The sequence below is a fragment of the Pipra filicauda genome, unplaced genomic scaffold, assembly GCF_003945595.2.
Source record: "Pipra filicauda isolate LSUMZ 115617 unplaced genomic scaffold, ASM394559v2 scaffold44_size3831614_pilon, whole genome shotgun sequence".
Classification (NCBI taxonomy): Eukaryota; Metazoa; Chordata; class Aves; order Passeriformes; family Pipridae; genus Pipra; species Pipra filicauda.
In genome coordinates, this window is record NW_024104587.1 from 528,887 (window position 1) to 534,565 (window position 5,679).

Genomic DNA, 5,679 nt, shown 5'->3' on the forward strand with positions numbered 1-5,679 from the left:
ATCCTTTTGAGAGAGCTCGACCCACACCTGACTACAACCTCCTTTCAGGTAGTTGTAGAGAGTGATGAGGTCTCCCCTGATCCTCTTCTTCTCTGGACTAAACACCCCCAGCTTCCTCTGCCACTCCTCATATGACTCTCCAGACTCTGCCCAGCTCCACTGCCCTTCTCTGGACACACTCCAGCACCTCAATGCCTTTCTTCTTGTAGGGAGGGGTCCAAAACTGGACACAGCACTTGAGGTGTCACCTCACCAGTGCCCAGTACAGGAGAACAATCACTCCCCTGGTCCTGTTGGCCACACTATTTTTGATCTTCTTGACTACCTGGGCACACTGCTGGCTCTTGCTCACCTGCTGTTGACCAGCAACCCCCAGGTCCTTTTCCTCTGAGTCTCTTTCTAGCTGCTCTGTCTCAAGCCTGGAGTGTTCCACGGAGTTGTTGTGACGTAAGGGCAGGACCTGACACTTCACCTTGTTGAATCACATACCATTGGCCTTGGCCCATCAATTCAGCCTGTCCAGATCCCTCTGCAGAGCCTTCCTAACCTCCAGCAGATCAATGTTCCCACTCGACTTAATGTCATCTATGAGGATGACAGAAGAGATAGAAAACAGTGGGTGAGTGTTTGGACTATGATCGACTCCATGATTTGGATGTAGAGATCATGAAGCACATGAGATGTAGTAAATACAATAGGTTCCAAATGTTATTATACATTGGGCAAAACTGAAACTTAGATTAGATGATTGGAAAGTTGTCTAGTAGATACATAACAGACTCCCATTGGGGTTTACATGTCTTTACACATCTCGCAGACATCTGTGATTTAACCCAGATAGAACTGGGTATAAATGAGGGGCAATTGCTGTTAATGGTCAAACACTGCTCATGCAATGCACATGGAATAAGCAGATGTTGGATGATCTTCTGTTTCCCTGGATATTAATACTATGTGATGGAGACATAAGCAGGTAAAGAACGTGGTGAAAGTAAATTTGCCTTCAATTTATGCTGAGTGATCTTTTCTCTGGTCTCACCTTTCTCCTGCTGCCCTGTGCAACGCCCTCACTCTGTCACGGGGTACCCCTGGGAACACAGGCAGACTGTCAGCATGCTTCAGTCAATTTGCTGCCTCAGTAGGAAAAAACAGAGATACAAGACACCATGTGGAACAAGATTGATGGGATAATAATGTGTGTCCATCTTTCTCACTGGAAAACTTCATCATCAATTATTGTGTCAGCTGTAATTGTGTTGTCTGTTGAGGAGAAGCAGACAATGGTATTGTTCTAACAAGGCAGGAGGCTCTGTCCTTTCCTATCATGATGCAATAGCTTTCAGAGAGGAATAAAGGCATCTCTTGAAATCTTAGCTGCAACGAAACTGGCAAACCATAATTAGCTACAGCAAAATAATTAGCAACATAAACACCTTCGGGCAATAAGCAATTCCAGTTACTCCTACAGAGGCAATTTGACCTCACTTAATGTCTATTATACACAACTTTGTAGAGTCTTATTGCTACTATAGTGCCAAGACCTGTGGGATCTGCCAAAGTTTGTTTCCATCACTTACTGAGGAAACAGCAGTTCTACAGTTGCTTAGGAGATTAATTAGCTTGTCAAATAATTAAGTGGACAGCCTGTAATGGAGGTTCCCATTTCATAACTGATTTATCACTTCAGAAGCTCCACAGATTTAGCTTCTTTACATGAAGACTTCCATACCAGGAGAAAAATATTAGGACAGGGCTGAGTTGAGGGGAGCTCTACATACATTTCTGGACTTACTAGTCCAGGATTTTTTTCTGATTTTGCCCTGGGTTTGTGAGGAACCTGATAGTGATGCCATAAATCCTACATATATTTCACAGAAACTTTTAGGGCTACATGACCATTTTCATTTTAATGATAGCAGATTAACATTGGCTAAGTGACAAGATGAGATTTTTAGAATGAACTTCTGCTGCAGTGAGTGTTAAAATTGTTTGATCATCTGCTGGTCTAATGATTAGGTCATGATTTTGGCAGACCCAGTTTCAGCTACCTCCTCTGTATTCAGTGATGAGCTAAGCACCAAGTGAATTAACACTTTTGATGTACACTGGTTCATCTTTTTTTTCCCTTGAAAGTATTTGCAATACTTAAAAGACTTTGAGATTTGCAGCACTGAATCTCCAAAGTTTCACTGTTGTATTAGTTATCTGAGGTGGAAGGCAATAAATAAAAATATTGTGTCTTATTTACCTCACCCCGAACTTAGGTCTTCATGTGAAAGTGTGACATAGGACTCTGAAGGCTGGCTACACTAGTACGATAAGATCATTTTCTTTGATTTTCTTAGAGGAATATGTATTACTTATATTAATATGCTGACATTTTGTTGCAGCACACATGAAAAATCCTGTCTCTTTGCCTGTCAAAGACCTTCCCGGGAAAACAGTTGTGCTAACCTGTTTAAAGAAAGCATCTACCAGGATATTACAATCCTAGGTGAACAGAAAAATGCATCAAGAAATAAAGGCAAGACTGGATTTTGCATCTGCATGTGTTCTGAGGGGACTTTGATCTGGGCCAGTTTATTCCAGCCTCCAGTTAACATGAATAATTGTTTTGTTTCAGGCTAGAAACTCTTGACTATCAATAAAATATAGTTAGTGTAGTCAGCTTCCTGCGGGGTACTTAATGATCCATAAAACTGTTTGAAGGGAAGCTGCCAACCTGATTTTGGCCCAACCTGTGACTTTAGTTTTGATGTATCTATGTTATACACATACATATTTGCATTTTTTGGCTGCAAAGTGGAAACTTCAGAAAGAGTAGAATTGCCTGTGTGAACTTCATTTGCCTCTTTTACGGACCTGGAATTGTATATCATATTTGATGAAATAATCACAGCTGTAACTTTTAAATCAGTGGTGCCCTGTGATCCTTCTCCCAGAGCGCTGGGAGACAGGGAAACTTCATTATGGAAATGATGAAAAGATGGACAGGGCAGTGAAAATAGCTGCAGAAGAAGATTCCACCTTTAGTGCCCTGGAGATGTGCATGTGATTACTTAAAAGCATTGTTACCACTTTGCTTGCCTGGCTGCAGGGTGTGTAAAGATGTACCTTCTCACGCCCAGACTCGCTGAGGAACATGTGGAAAATAAAACCCTTGACTGTATCATGTGGCAGTAAAAGTCCAGTCCATGAGCAGTGACATGTGCATGAGGAGCACAGCCAGGACTTTACAGACAGCTCAGACCTTTCCACCTCAGATGTGGCAAATCATATGGCAAGACAAATTAACTAGGAAGCATCCACTGGCCTTGTCTTTGGCCTTGCTTTACTTCACTTTGAATGTTCTTCACTGAGCATACTGGAATGGGAGTTGACAGTGCAGATTGCTACCTTCCTGTTGCTTCCACCACCATATTTTAGACTGGTACATCTTATTTGAAATTGTTTGCTGTCATAGTTAATCTCTTTAAGGGCTTGGAAGAACACTTTAATTAGCCCTGATGAAGTGGCTGGAGCCAAGTGAAGCCTGGTGGCTCTTGTTCTCCTTATGTTTGTGTTTCCTGCCGTGTATTTTTGCTGGCAGAATCTTAAACCTGACTAATTACACTTTGTGGTGTCTAGACATCTTTACCAAGTGCTTCTTTCCTTTCTTACTAGTGCTTATAATTTACATTTGCATGCTCCCTCCATTCACCACACACAATCTTCAGAGAGATATCCCACAGCACTTAAATCTCAAAAAAAAAAAAAAAAAAAGATAAAGACAAGCTTGGGGGAGTTTGGAAACAGTACCATAACAACCAGCCATGATGTCCCAGCTTCTCCCCTTACTGATGGATCTTTCCACCAGTTTTGCATCACTTACATCAGCAAGGGCTCCTTGCAGTAGATTATTCTCTATGCCTCCCGGTCTCCCAGGGAAGATAAATCAGACCTTTCACTGCTGGATCACTGCAGGTTCAAATCAATGGTATCAACTCGTTGCCCACTTGCTGTTTTTTTTCTGTCGCAGAGGAAGAGCCCCAGTGGTGAGGAGAGTTTACTTCTGTAAGAGAAGTCAACACATCATGAGAGTGTAAGTGTTTGCTACTAGTAATGACAGGGCTAACTGCACAAGACAAAATAGTCATGGTGGGATTGTGGGAAGAAATACATCTGTAGACATGGAGCTGTGAAAATTGCATGGGCACATATCAGTGGAAGAGCCTGTGACGGAACAGGGATCTGCTGGTCTCTCTTCAGCGTCTGACCCCCTGACGAGGGTCACATCAGAATGTTACACACGGCACAGGCTTCAAGCTCACCATTAGTCACTCTGACATGTCACCACACTCTAAAATAGCACCTGGAGTTGTCCAGCTATGCTGAACCATCTCTGTCAGGCTGCTCAGCTCCTCTCACAGCACACAGCAGAACACAGGCATGGCCTGGAGTATCACAGGATCAATCCTTTCCCCTTCAGCTGCCTCTCATTTGTTCCCTCTGCCCATGTGGAACATGAAAGCTTTTGTAAGCTGTACTAGAAAGCAAAATCCACCTTCTAACTTGTCCTTCAAGAGAAGAAGCACAAAGAAGCCAGATGCCCAGCATATGACTTAGTAGATATTTGTCTAAGAGAGAACAGATGATCATCTGTGAAAAAATCATCTCGATGTTAATAGAGCCTTAAGGAATATTAACAGACTGCTATAGCTTATGTTAGTCTCTCAAAACTCAGCTGCTTTTGCCTCTGCACATGTTCCATATTCACCCTTCTCCTTCTCTCCTCGTAGATAAAGCCATCAGTCAGATCCTCTTCATCTGCCACTCCATTTCAGCAATTTTCCCCAACTGATGTTTCAATGATACTCCTTTCCACAGTTTAGTCCATAGGAAGTGTAGCATTAATAGACTAATATCTAATATCCAGTTTTGTATCAAGCGGATGGAAAAGGGTTTATTTCCATAGGACCAAAAATAACCTGAAATCATTGCAATTCAATTCCTTGCCTGCTTTTCATCCGCTTGGTAAAATTTGGCCCGTGGTAACTAGGAAAAGAATGCAACAAACTAATTTCCATGCAAGAGCTGATTAGAATCTGTGGAGATGTTTTTGTAGGTGGAATGCTGCTTTACTCCTATCACAGTTGCTGTCTTAAAAATTCATCAAGCCCATTGTAGTAATTATATTAATCACCTTGAAACTCTAGCAGGATGTCACGCATTATGAAGCCATAGTCTGCTATAAAATGACTATTCAAACCTTTTCCCCTCCAGAGAGGACAGTACGTAGCCTTACCTGTGGAGACATTCAGGTCAGAGCTGAGAAGCTGAGTAACCTGTCTTCCTTGAATTCTACAGTGAAACAACTGCATTTGGAGTTAAGGCAGTTACATCTTTTGACACTGAACCAAAAATAGCTGCTTATGTTGATGTGACGGCCTTAGAGTGCTGCGATGAATGAACAACATTTTAATTTTTTTTTTTTGCTGAAAAGCGTTCCTTGTTTTCTAGTAGCTCTGCTAGTTGAAAAAGGACAATTTGCACATGTTGTTTTGAAAATATTCAGGGAAAACATTTCAGAATGATAATGCACAGCCATGAAAATGTGTCTTTAAACCTCCAAACCCAAAAAACATAACAGGAAGTCTTCCAGGGAAGGGCATCTTATCGACTTCTTTTTAAAGCAATGGC

General features: G+C 41.9%; 1 long non-coding RNA gene across 1 annotated transcript; it reads right to left on the minus strand.

Moving 5' to 3' along the window:
- Positions 1-322: 322 nt before the first annotated feature.
- On the minus strand, positions 323-4,047 carry LOC120324181. Its single transcript, XR_005565249.1, has 3 exons — positions 3,872-4,047; positions 1,040-1,130; positions 323-585 (listed from the first exon to the last, which is right to left on the minus strand). It is a non-coding gene; the product is annotated as an uncharacterized LOC120324181 (long non-coding RNA).
- Positions 4,048-5,679: the final 1,632 nt, after the last annotated feature.